Source organism: Chrysochloris asiatica, unplaced genomic scaffold (genome assembly GCF_000296735.1).
Source record: "Chrysochloris asiatica unplaced genomic scaffold, ChrAsi1.0 scaffold00121, whole genome shotgun sequence".
NCBI lineage: Eukaryota > Metazoa > Chordata > Mammalia > Afrosoricida > Chrysochloridae > Chrysochloris > Chrysochloris asiatica.
The window spans coordinates 3,902,674-3,915,165 of record NW_006408639.1 but is presented as its reverse complement, the minus strand read 5'-3'; the positions used below and the strand labels follow the sequence as shown (position 1 = coordinate 3,915,165).

The 12,492-nt window shown below is 38.5% G+C and overlaps 1 pseudogene; it reads right to left on the bottom strand.

The window, feature by feature from the left end:
• Positions 1-6,574: 6,574 nt before the first annotated feature.
• Positions 6,575-7,095, bottom strand: LOC102838481 (annotated as a pseudogene).
• Positions 7,096-12,492: the final 5,397 nt, after the last annotated feature.

Genomic DNA, 12,492 nt, shown 5'->3' with positions numbered 1-12,492 from the left:
TCTCTTTGGAATGGGCACAAATATGGATCTCTTCCAATCAGTTGGCCAGATAGTTGTCTTTCAAATTTCTTGGCAGAGATGAGTGAGTGCCTCCTATGCCACCTTACTTTCTTGAAAGATTTCAATTTTTATTCCATCAATTCCTGGTGCCTTGTTCTTTGCCAATTGCTTCAGTGCACCTTGGACTTCATCCCTCAGTATCATTGGCTCTTGGTCAAATGCTTCTTCTTGAAATGGCTGAACATCAACCATTTCCTTTTGGTACAGTGACTCTGTGTATTCCACCATCTTCTCTTGATGCTTTCTGCATCATTCAATAATTTGCCCAGGGAATCTTTCAATAACGAAAGTCAAGGCTTGAATTTTTTCTTCAGTTTCCCCAGCTTGAAAAATGCTGAGCATGTTCTTCCTTTTTGGTTTTTTGATTGCAGATGTATGTACATTTTATTGTAATAATTGGCTTTATCTTATCGAGCTGATGTTTTAAATTTTCTGTTCAGCTCTTGGACCTCCTCATTTCTTCCAATTTCCTTTAGTATCTCTACACTTCTTTCTTGTCTTCTCAATAACTTTTTGCTTTCTTTATGTATGATGTTCTTGATGTCATCCCACAACTCTTCTGGTCTTCTCTCTTTAGTGTTTAATGTATCAAATTTGTTCTTCAGATGATCTCTAAATTCAGGTGGGATCTATTCAAGGTCATATTTTGGCTCTTGTGGACTTGTTTTCATTTTCTTCCGATTCAGTTTGAATTTGCATATGAGTAATTGATGGTCTGTTCCACAGTTTGCCTCTGGCTTTGTTTTCACTTATTGTATGGAGCTTTTCCATTGTCTCTTTCTACAGATGTAGTCAATTTCATTTCTGTATATTCCACCTGGTGAGTTCCATGTGCATAGTCATCTGTTATGCTGTCTAAAGAAGGTATTTGAAATGAAGAAATCATTGGTTTTGCAGATTTCTATCATGCGTTCTCCAGCATCATTTCTATCACCAAGGCCATATGTTCCAACTACTAGTCCTTCCTCTTTGTTCCCAACCTTTGCATTCCAATCAGTAATGAGCAATACATCTTGATTGCATGTTTGATCGATTTCAGATTGATGAAGTTGGTAGAATTCTTCTATTTCATCCTCACTGGCTTTAGTGGTTGGTGCATAAATTTGAATAATAGTGGTATTACCTGGGCTTCCTGTAGGTGCATGGATATTATCCTATCACAGATAGTGTTGTAGCTCATGACTGATCTGGATATGTTCTTTTTGACGATGAATGCAAACCATTCCTCTTCAATTTGTCATTCCCAGCATAGTAAACCATGTGGTTGTCAGATTCAAAATGGCTAATACCAGTCCATTTCAGCTCACTAATGCCTAAGATATCAATGTTTATGCGTTCCATTTCATTTTTGAGAACTTCTAATTTTTCCAGATTCATACTTCATACATTCCATGTTCTAATTTTCAATGGATGTTTATAGCTGTTTGTTCATTTTGAGTTGTGCCCCATCAGCAAATGAAAGTCCCACAGGCTTTTCTCCCATGGGCTTTACTCCATTCGCATCATCATCGTCAACTCTATTTTGAGGAGGCTGCTCTTCCCCATTCACATTTTGAGTACCTTCCAACCTGAGGGGCTCATTTTCCATCACTGTATCTGACAGTGTTTCTCTTCTATTCATAAGGTTTTCAGTGGCTAAATGTTCGGAAGCAGTTGGTCACCCTTTCTTCCTAGTGTGTCTTTGTTGGGAAGCTCATCTGAAATCTGTCCACCGTGGGTGACCCTGCTGGTATTTGAAATACTGGTGGCATAGCTTTCACAACCATAGCAACTCACAAGCCACCACAGTACGACAAACTGACAGAGGAGTTGAGAACATTTGGTTTTAAGTGGAAACTATAGGAAATCTGTGTGCATGCATAGTAGAACCCTCCAGGGGTGAGGGTGGGGTGTCCATTCACTCAGGCATCCCCCTCTAGTCATCAGAATGGAGGTGTGTAGACAGCTAGAGACCATTGAACAAAAAGAATGTCCACACCTGTGTCTCCATGGTTCTGTCAGGCGTTGGTGGCTGTTCTGATCCTTCTCCCGCTTGGTCTCTCCCAAGATGGCGGCTCTAGGAATAGCTGTGTGTCTTGAATTAGAAAGCAATGGATTTCTTGATTCTGCTACAAATTCTCCTAGCTATAAGCCTTCCTATCTTCTAAATATCCTGGCCTATGGAATCCTTCAATATTAATATTTGAGGCTTGAATTTTTTTCTTAATTTCTTTCAGTTTGAGAAATATTGAATGTGTTCTTCCCTTTTGGTTTTCTAACTACTGAGAAATATTGAGTGTGTTCTTCCCTTTTGGTTATGTAACTTTTCATATTTGATTATAATACTTTGCTTTGTCTTCTAGAGCTGCCCTCTGAAATTGTTTATCTTTTACTTCTGAATTTCTTTCATTTGTTTTAGCATCCCTGTGCTTTAAAACAAGTTTCAGAGTCTCTTCTCAAATCCCTTTTGCTCTTTTCTTCCTTTCCAGTCTTTCTGTATGATGTTCTTAATGTTCTTACTCTATATTTCTGGTCTTCGTTCCCTGGTGTCTGATGCATCAGATGTGGTCTTGAGGTGGCCTCTAAATTCAGATTGATATGCTCAAGGTCTTATTTTGATTCTTGCGGACTTGGTTTAATTTTCTTCAGCTTCAGCCTGAACTTTCATATAAGAAGTTGCTGCTGCATTCCACAGTTGGTCCTTCCCCTTGCTTTCACTGATGATATTGAGCTTTTCAACTGTCTGTCTCTTTCCATAGACTTGATCAGTTTGTTTCTTGTGTATTCCATCTGGTGGGGGCATGCATATAGTCAGCCATCTTTTATGTTGTCTTAAAAAGGTATTTGCAAGGAATAAGTAAGTCATTGGTTTTGCAAAATTCTATTATGTAGTCTCCAGCATCATTTCTATCACCAAGGTCATCTTTTCCAGTGACCCATCCTTCCTCTTTGTTTCTAATCTTTTCATTCCAATCACCACTAATTATCAATGCACCAAACTGCATGTTTGACCAACTTCAGACTGAAGAAGAATTCTTCAATTTCATCATCACCGCTTTAGGGGGATGCTGCATGCATTTGAATAGTAATGGTCTTATCTTGCCTTCCTTGTCATTGTTGTTAAGTGTCATCCAGTTGTTTTGGACTCATAAAAACCTTGTATAGGGATTCCAGGAGTGGCATAGACAGTGTTGCATTTCAAGATAGTTATTGAAGTGTTCTTTTTGACAAGAAATGCTGAATCATTCCTTTTTAATTTGTCATTCTTGGCATTGCAAGCCATATCATTTTCAGATTCAGTCCATTTCACATTACTAGTCCATGGGATAGCCGTGTTTGTTTTCATTTTTGACAACTTTCAATTTTCCTAAATTCAAACTTTGTACATTCTGTGTTCTCATTATTAGTGCATATTTGCAGCTGTTTCTCCTCATTTGGAGACCTGCCGTGGAGCTATAGGATAAAGCACTTGAGCACTTTGTCAGTTTGAACCACAAATTTGGCAGTTCAAGCTCACCACCTGCTCCTTGGAAACCCTATACCGGGTCGCTATGAGTCGGAACTTAAGAGCAAAAACAACTCCTCATTTGAGTTATGCACCATAAGCAAATGAAGGTCCTGAAAGCTTTTTTCCTTTCATATCCTAACAGTGAGCTCTGTTTTGAGTAGGCAGCTCTTCCTTAGTCGAATTTTGAGTGTCTTCCATACTGAGAGGTTCATCTTCTGGCACTATCTCTAACAATATTCTGGTGCTATTCATAAAGTTTCTACATGCCAACACTGTATTTGACAATATATCACTGCTATGTATAAGATTTTCATGGACTGAAAATTGTAAAGTAGTCCATTTCTCCTTTTTCTTACTTTGTCTTCTTCTGGAAGCTGTGCTGAAAGCTGTTTAGCATGGGTGACTCTACTGGTATTTAAAATACCAGTACTGTAGTTTCCAGCATCACATGCAAGTCACCATGCTACAACTGACAGATTTATTTATTCAATATACTGAGTTCTTATAGACTCATTTCTGAAGATGGTATTTTATAAATATGCATTGTAGAAATTGTTAGTGGAATGAAATTAAGGAAAAGCATATCAAATAGAGTCAGGATTTCTAAATGAACTCTCTAATTCTATTTTGCATATTCATATATTCATTAAGTGTTCTTCATGTTATTGGCAACATCTTAGCACTGACACCCTATTATTAGATTGCTTGATAAGAAAAGCTTAATAACACTGAAATTTGAAGTTTAAATTTCTCGATTTTCCACATGAGATGATCTCCTGAGTTATTTAAACATAAGCCAAGCAATAGTCTAGGGAATTATTTGAAATAAATATTGAGAAAGTGAAATCATTTAAATGGAATTAATCTTCCCAGAAATGGATGGCAACAAGATATTTAATCATGGCTCATCTAGTTAAATCACATTCAGAGACTACTGAAATTGACCTGACACAACTTCCTTCATTTCTAGGACAGTGTAATATTTAAGACTTTAATCCCTTTCTGATAGATATTGGACGTAGCACTTGGGCACAATTTTCAGGGTAAAACCCTTGCTCTTATTAGATGTTTTATACATTAGTCAGTGCAAGTCATTTGTAAATCAGCTACATGCCTTAAAATAGTCTTGCTTTCCTGGGGGAACATGAATACTTACACTTTCCAATCTGACATGATCATTTTTTGGCTTGTAGGGGATTTGGAAATATTTTCTCCAAAGTTGATTAGAAACATTAAAAAATGGGGTGAGCCTTTTATAGTTGAACACAGATGCTGGGAGTATAGGATTTTTGTATACTTCTGCCTACTTTTAAAGCTTCAGAAACAAAAGCGAGTATGTCATGTGGCACACAGAAACATATAGTTTGAGTTCTTCTAATACATTGAATGGGGATAGAAATTTTTGATCTGATATATGTCGTATTAAAGTTACAAAGCATTCTCATCAAAAGCTCAGAAAATTAAATTAAAATCATATATCTTATCCCCATTCGGGTAGGCAGTATAGTCATGGTAGTAAAATACAGTTCATGAGTAGATTTCCAATTAAATTGCTCATTGTATGAAAATAAAAATCATAGAAATAATAAAATTTATTATATGGCTTGTCATAAAAATGCTATAGAAAAGCTTATATATACTTATATGACTTAATAAATCCCCCAAAGTAAACAATTTATCGACTTAAAATCTCTCTGTGAAAAGTGGGCCATGATTTACTGCGTCCTGCAACATCCACATAAGCCGAATAAAAATTACCTCTAAATATGTATCATTTCTAATGAATTTTAGTAGTGAAAAACAGATACCTACTTATTTCTAAGGATCAGCTTGGCAGAAGATATAATTGAAAATATATTTTTTTTTTTTTTTTTTTTAGATATATTTTCTTGCTTGAAATTATTTTGTTACCGAAACTATAAATAAAACTAAAGCATGTAAAAGCACACTTTTAATTATTTCACTAAATTTCCAAGTAATTGATAGCAAACATTAGGATTTCCAAAGGTACTTACTTCATAGATTTTGTAGTTGTAGTGACAATACTGAACTTCACAACTGAACTTCACAACTGACCAACCTTTAAGGAGAACATTGGTGTGCGCTCATGTTTATTTGTTGTTTTAATTTGAGAAAGTTTGGATACACAAGGGTAAATTTAAGAGCATTCGTTTCTTTCTTTCTTTTTTTAATTGCACATCGCTCCTTTATTATACTGACCCAGAAAAAAGATTTAGTACAGTTATGCTCACACTGAGCACTGGGCCCAAGTAGCTGAATCAAGCAACTGGAACATGATTCCGAAATCACAGTGAAAAGACCCATTTGGAGATGATCAGTAGGCATTTCACTGCTGTAGAACAGTGAGGTAGAGGAAGGATTCTAATACATGACAGGGTAAACCCCTACCCCTCAGAAGTCAAGGAGCCCATCCCACAGGGTGAAAGGAATGGCTTAGTTTCTGATGACCACATGTCCTATTAGTTCATCTTCCACTAGAAATCCCAGAGGGTTTTGTTTGGTCTTCCATATATATTTTTTGCCTTTTTGTAAAAATGCATAATGTAAACATTCAGGATTCATCCCAACCTTCTGACATCAGGGAGGAAATATATATATATATTTTAAATTCCCCGCAGATTGTATTCTTCTCCCACAGGAATGACTAGGGTGCCCAGACAGGCCACTGGCTCCTGAAACCAGAAAGAGGCTCTCTTGTTTCCTTTATTGGCCGTAACCTAACAGGGTTCCTCTCTAACTCTTACTTTGGTAAACAAACCCCAGAGGCACTACCTCTCTGTCTTTAATGAGAGGCGTCTTCCTCAGGCCCTGGATTGAGGTGCATGCCCCAGAGGTGTCATTCAGAGTAGACAGTATGAAGGGAGAGGGTGCAGGAGACAAAATGAGTGAAATTATAGCCTGCATTCCCCCACCTACAGCTACAAGGGAAGATGACTCCAGAAGACATGTGCCGGGAGAAGTGCAGATGAAGGGGATGGGCAGGGAGGGTGTTCCGCCAGTCTGCCTTCACTTTTTGACTTTACCCTGGGCAGCCACAGCTCCCATGGCTTTGTGCATGGTCTCTTCATCCCCCAGGAACTCATGGACTTGATCAGCTTCAAATTCTTGTCCAACTCATAGACAATGGTAATACCAGTGGGCAGGTTCAAGTCCATGATAGCCTCTTCAGGGAGACCTCCAGGTATTTGACAGTGCCCCGAAGGCTATTGCATGGCTGCAATCAGGACTCCTTTCCTCTCCTTGATCTGAGGAACTATTTCTTCATTCCAAAGGGGCAGGACTCTGGCGATTGTGGATTGTGTCCTTGAGACTCTCACAGCAGGGTAGTTGATGTGCATACCTTCCGTCCTTACTGATGTTGCTGTCAAGAGTTAGTCCGGCTCCTTCCGTGGTGGTGGGACATCATAGGAACACCTCCAGATCTTTACCTAGGACTTGCCATGTATGGCAGCAGTTTCTGCTTTATTGAGGCCAGTCAGACCCCCATCATAGACAGTATTACTAATGGACTGAACCTCAGCATTCATTACTAGGTGCCATCAAATTGGTACCGAATCATAGCGACCTTATGCACAGCAGAACGAATCACTGCCCAATCCTGGGCCAACCTCACTATTGTTGCCACGCTTGAGCCCATTGATGCTGCCACTTTACCAATCCATCTCTCTGGGGGTCTTCCTCTTTTTCTCTGACCATCCACCCTACCAAAAATGATATCCTTCTCCAGTGACTGGTCCCTCCTGACAATAAGTCTGAAGTATGAGAGATGAAGTTTGGGAATCCTGGCCTCCAAGGAGTACTCTGGCTGCACTACTTCCAACATATATCTATTGGTTCTTTCGGCATCAATTCTTCTATGGTCTTCCTTATTCACTGTCCAGCTTTTGCATGCATATGAGCTTATTGAAAATATCATTGTTTGGGTCAGGCGCACCTTAGTCTTCAAGCTGACATCTTTGCTCTTCAACACTTTAAAAAGGTCTTATGCAACAGATTTGCCTAATACAATACATCTTTTGATTTTCTGACTGCTGCTTCTGAGAATGTTGATAGTTGACCCAAGAAGAATGAAGTCCTTCATTCATTGAAGACAACTTCAATCTTTTCTCCATTGATAAGAATGTTGTGTATTGGTCCAATGGTGAGGATTGTTGTTTTCTTGACATTGAGATGCAATCCATACCAAAGACTGTGCTCTTTGATCTTCATCAGTAAATATTTTAAGTCCTCTTCACTTTCAGCAAGCAAGGTTGTATCATCTGCATATCGCAGGTTGTTAATGAGTCTTCCTCCAATCCTGATGCCAGGCTTTTTCTTCATAGAACCCAGCTTCTCGTATTATTTGCTCAGCATACAGGTTGAATCAATATGGTGAAAGAAGACAACCCTGTCGCACACTTTTCTTAATTTTAAACTATTCAGTGTTCCCATGTTGTGTTTGAACAACTGCCTTTTGGTCCATGTACAGATTCCTCATGAGAACAATTAAGTGTTCCGGAATACCCATGCTTGGCAATGTTGTCCATGGCTTGTCATGATCCACATAATCAAAAGCCTTTGCATAGTCAATAAAGCACAGACAAACATCTTTCTGATATTCTCTGCTTTCAGCCAAGATCCATCAGATGTCAGCAATGATATCCCTTTCTCCATGGCCTCTTCTGAATCTAGCTACTGGTAGACATATATTAAAAATGTGTAAAAGAGATAGCATTTAAAAAAAAAATTATTGTAGTAAATGTCATGTAATGAGATAGCTGATAAGTGAGGAATAAATGTACTGATAGATTGATCTTTCCATGGATAGATAGTAAAAGCGATCATATGCACCATACTATTACATTGTAGCTCTTCTTTGCACATTTTTCATTTTGAGCAACACTGGTAGGTGAGTTTGAATTGCCAACTTTTTGATTAGTCACTGAGTGCAAACTATTTACACAATTCAGGACCCCAGAAGTACCAATACATACAGACACTCATGCACACACATTGAGATTTGGATAATAGAATCGACAATTTAAAAAATGCTTATATATGTGAACAAACACACAAATGCACATTCATGATGTTATTCTCTATGTTCTTGTTGTTGTTAAGCGCCATTGAGTTGGTTGTCACTCATAGTGACCCTGTATAGGATTTCCAAGGAGAATCTTGGTGGATTTGAACCTCTGACCTTGCAGTACAAACAGACATTGTGGTCCACTGCTTATCCTACAGCACCCTACCAGGATTCTATTTTTTGCTATACAAGAAATATATTATTCATTTATGCTCACTGAGCAATTAGAAAATATAGGTTGACTATGGTTTGGCACTGATTCCATGGCCCTTAACAACAACAACAACAACAGGTATCACATTTTTGCAGATGTGAGGGCTTACATCCATAGACTTCAAGATATCTATGTTTTGGAAGAAGTGCAGCCAGAGTGCTCCTTGGAGGCCAGGATGGCTAAGCTTCGTCTCTCCTACTTTGGACATATTGTCCGGAGGAAACAGTCGTTGGAGAAGGATGTCATGCTGGGTAGGGTGGAGGGTCAGAGAAAAAGAGGAAGACCCCCAATGAGATGGATCAGCCAGGTGGCATCATTGATGGACTCAAGTGTGGCAGCGGTAGTGAGTTTGGCCCAGGATCGAACATTGTTTCGTTCTTCTGTGCATGGGGTTGCTATGAGTTGGTTCCGACTCGATGGCACCTGACAACAACAACAACAATGTCAACTTGCATAACTCAGTCCATTAAAACAATCATCTACTTTGTTGTCATTAGGTGTTGTTGAGTTAGTTCCGACCTGTATATGGGTTTCAAGGAGCGACTGGTGAACTTGAATGCCAACCTTGTGGTTCAAGCATACTTTGCAGTCCAGCCCATTAACCCACAGCACTACACCATGACTCTTTGTATATACCTACTATATGGTGGTGGTGATGGTGGTCGTGGTGTGCCATTGAGTTGGTTCCAACTCATAGCGAGCCTGTACAGGGTTTCTGAGGCTGTAAATGTTTACAGAAGCAGAAAGCTTCCTCTTTCTCCTGCAGAATGGCTGGTAGTTTCGAACTGCTGACGTTGAGGTTAGCAGCCCAATTCATAACCACTATACAACCAGAGGTCCTACCTGTATATATTTCTTGCACATACAAATGCATATGTAGAAATATCCTCTGCCAGACCTATATATGGAATCCTGGTGTGGTGCTGTGGATTAATGTGCCAGACTGCAAAGCGTTTGAACTGCAAGGTCCGTGGTTCAAGCTCACCAGCTGCTCCTCAGAAACCCTATACAGGGTCATATGGGTCGGAACCGACTCAATGGCACTTAACAACAACAACAACAACAAACCTATATATGCTCTTGGATCCTATTCTCCATTACACTGTTGTTCACTGTATTCACTCATACATTACTGCTTGTTATTTTTATGGCAGGGTTGTTTAGATAATAGTATTTACCATTCTTTATTTAACCTTGTGTATGTCTCAGTGCCTTTCTTTGCTTTGGTCCTATTATGCTGACCTTACCCTTTGTTTTTGCCTTTGCCATGCTATGGGTCGAAACCGACTCGACGGCACTTAACAACAACAACAACAAGTTAGTACATGTCTACTACGTAATTAGTGGTTTTCCTGCCTCCCCCTGCCTTCTCTGGTAACCATCAATGAATGTTTCTTTCTTTGTGTAAACATACTTGTGACTTTTTATAATAGTCATCTAATACATTATTTGTTCTTTCTAGTTCAACTTATTTCACTTGCCACAATGTCCTCCAGGTTCATCCATGTCATTAAACATTCAATAGACTCATCACTGTTCTTTAATGTGGCCTATTATTCCATTTTTTCTATGTACCACAGCTTGTTTATCCATTCATCCACTCGCAAGCACTTAGGTTGTTTCTATTTTTTAGCTGTTAGAATAGTGAGTGTTTGATTAGTAGGTTTACATGTAGCAGTGGTAGCAAATGGTATTTTACAATCCCACAGCAGAACATGAGAATTCCCATCTCCCCACACTCTCACCACCATTTGTTTTCAGTTTTGTTTTATTGATGGGATGACATGATATATGTATTTCACTGTTGGTTTGATTTATGGATAATCATTTGGAAGAAATCGTATCTGTGCACATTCCATATAAAGGTGGCCCAACAGAATGTGGCCATCATTGATCAAAATCATTAATGTCACATGCAAGTAAACTTTTGCTTATGATAATTCAAAAAATGGTTACAGTGGTACATTGACAAGGAGCTTCCAGAAATTCAGACTGGATTAAAAAGAGGATGTGGAACCAGAAATATCATGGTAGACATCAGATGTATTTTGACTGACAGCAGAGAAGTCTAAAAAGTTGTTTACTTGAGCTTTACTGACTGTGCAGATACTAGACTGCGTGGATCATGTCAGAACATTGTGTGGAAAAACAAGAATTTCAGAACACTTAAGTGTGCTGCAGAAGACAGACAAGGTTTTCTGCCTCCTCAAAGGTTAAAGTCACTATGAGTCAGAAATGACTTACTGGCACCTAACAACTGTGCTAATGAGAAACCTGTACATTGAATAAGACTCAGTCTTTAAAATAGTACAAGGGCATGCTGAATGGTTTCAAATCAGGAAAGGTGTGCATCAGGATTGTGTCATTTCATCATAATTATTCAGTCTGTATGCTTAGCTAATAATCTGAGAAATTGGATTATATGAAAAAGAATCTGCCATTGGGAATGGAGGAAGACTCATTAATCTGTGATATGCAGATCATACAACCTTGCTTACTGGAACTAAAAAGGATTTTAAATACTTACTGATGAAAACCACAGCCTTCCATATAGATTGCATCTCAATGTAAATAAAATGAAAATCTTCACAACTGGATCAATAATATTATGATAATGATGAAAGAATGAAGTTGTCAAAGATTGCATTTTACTTGGATTACCAGTCAACACTCATGGAAGCAGCAGTCAACAAATCAAACAACGTACTGTATTAGGCAAATCTGCTGCAAAAGACCTCTTTAATGTGTTAAAGAATAAATATGTCACTTTGAAGACTAGATAGTGTCTGATCCAAGCCATGGTATTTTCAATTATTTCATATGCTTGTGAAAGTTGAATAGTGAATAAAGAAGACCTTAGAAGAATGGATGCATTCAATTGTTGGAGAAGAATATTGACAGTACCATGGACTGTCAGAAGAACAAATAAATCTGCCTTGGAAGAAGTGCAGCCAGAATGCTCCTTAGAAACTAGGATGGTAAGACTTTCATCTCTTGTATCTTGGACACGTTGTCAGAGGGGACTAGTCTTTGGAGCAGAACATTACATTTGGGAAAGCGACGGGTCAGCGAAAAAAGAGGAAGACCTTCCAATAGATGCAGTGGCAGCCCCAATGGACTGAAACATAACAACATTTCTGAGGATGGTGCTGGAGGTGGCATTGTTTCGTTCTGTTGTGCATAGGATTGCCATGAGTGGGAACAAAATCAGTGGTGCCTTACAGCAACAACAGTGGCTAATGATAACAAGTACCTCCTCATGTAATGTTGGCTGCTGAATGTCTTCTCTGGTGAAATGACTGTGAATATCCTTTGCCCATTTTTAAGTTAGTTGTTTATTTGGTTGTTGATGCATTAAAGAATTCTATAAATTTTAGAAATCAGTCCTTTGTAAAATATGTTGATGACAAGTTTTTGTCAAGTTTTCATTCTTGTAGAATCACTTACATTTTCCCTGAAGATTTCTATTAGTGAATGCCTGATGAAAATTTATCCTCTTGTATTTAATTTTGCTCTTAGTTCTCAAGGCTGCTCTGAATAAATTTATTGTTTATAGTTTTCCTTTCAGATCTCTAAAGATGCCGTTTTATTATTTTCTGACTCCCATTGTTTCTGATGAGATACTAGCTACTAGTTTTATTGTTA